Source organism: Pollicipes pollicipes, unplaced genomic scaffold (assembly GCF_011947565.3).
Source record: "Pollicipes pollicipes isolate AB1234 unplaced genomic scaffold, Ppol_2.1 Scaffold_4740;HRSCAF=5597_pilon_pilon_pilon, whole genome shotgun sequence".
In the NCBI taxonomy this organism is placed as follows: domain Eukaryota; kingdom Metazoa; phylum Arthropoda; class Thecostraca; order Pollicipedomorpha; family Pollicipedidae; genus Pollicipes; species Pollicipes pollicipes.
In genome coordinates this window covers 14871323-14872925 of record NW_023596545.1, presented here as the reverse complement: position 1 = coordinate 14872925, position 1603 = coordinate 14871323, and positions in this window count along the sequence as shown.

The following is a 1603-nucleotide window of genomic DNA, read 5'->3' as shown; positions in this document are numbered from 1 at the left end:
TTTATTCAGCGGCCCCGGCCCCGGCCCCAGCCCCGGCCCCGGCCCCGGCCCCGGCCCCGGCCCCGGCCTCGGCGAGAGGTGTACTCATATCGAAATGTTCGCTTGCAGGCTGTCAAAGACAGCGATCTTTTTTCTCCTATTTTTGATGCCATCTACCTGTCGCGAACACTCATACTCATATGTTATCACTTCGCTCACCCTATACCACAACGGCGACACGCTAGTCTGTCAAATGATGTTGACTTATTCAATAGCAACGACATGCGTTGAAATTCAACAACAGGCCATAAGTAGCATAGCTACATGACGATGACTTGTAATGCATAGCATCACTACTTTTTGCAATAATCGAGTTACACGGAGAAGGCCAAACGGTTGTCGAGGCAACATTATCAGTAATGAGATGGAAGAATGTAAGCAGGACAGTGGGTGTACATGATCGGAATGACGACACTCTTAGACATATATATATATATATATATATATATATATATATATATATATATATATGTAATACTGATAAAAATATTCTTACCCTAAAACGACAATGCTTAGATATATTAGTTGCTTTAAGCCAATGTCAACGTTGCTATTCAAGGCGTTTTCATTATTTCACTTAAGTAAAGCGTCGCCACTTACGAAGTAGAAACGCTGCTTGAAAGCTCTCGAAACACTTGAAAACCAGAACCCAACGATAAGAAAATATTTTGACCATTCTGCCTGCCTGTAACCTCTCTTCCTCTCTCCATCCCACCCATCCGCTCTAGCCACAGTCATCTTTCTCTCCTCTCCCCACATCTCTCTCTCTCTCTCTCTCTCTCTCTCTCTCTCTCTCTCTCTCTCTCTCTCTCTCTCTCTCTCTCTCTCTCTCTCTCTCTCTCTCTCTCTCTCTCTCTCTCTCTCTCTCTCTCAGGCGCGGCGTCGCCAGACGTGGGCGAGGAGAGCGCTCCATATAAAAGCGCGCCGGCGACGGCCGGTCGGCAGACCGAGGTACCCTCCAGCCGGGCAGCCAGTGGAGGTGACTGCGCGCCGCACCAGACCCCAGGCCGCGCTCGTGATGGTACGCCTGGTGCAGCTGGCTGCCCTGGTGCTCTGCGCCTTTATCGCCACCAACACCGGTACGTCTCGGCCACTACAATGCGTGGTGATGGTAGATAGCCCTTGCGAATTAATCGCAGTGTACGGTAACGGCCAATGCATAACTACGTTGAGTTCGTATGAGGCATGAGCCTGTTTCACTGCATGCCATTTTTTTTGACACAAGAACGTTGCCAGAAATGTGCCGGCCCAATTGAGTTTATCTGAGGACATAAGTATAAGAGCCTGTAGATATGCCCATTGAAATGAAAGTCAGATAGATGTCAGGAAATTACTAAAAAGGTGATTATAAATTTTGGCAATCGGTGAATGAAGACAAAGATACAACCTGACTGCTTTGGATTCTCGAAGCCCTCAGGTTAAGTTTACCGTTTGCATGACAGCATATTTTTGGAAATGACTTGAAACATTTTGATGCATTTGAAAATAAATTATGAAAAATATTTCATCGAAATATATCTATCTCCCAACAGCTAATATCTCAGTTCAAGAAATTGCTTTTTTC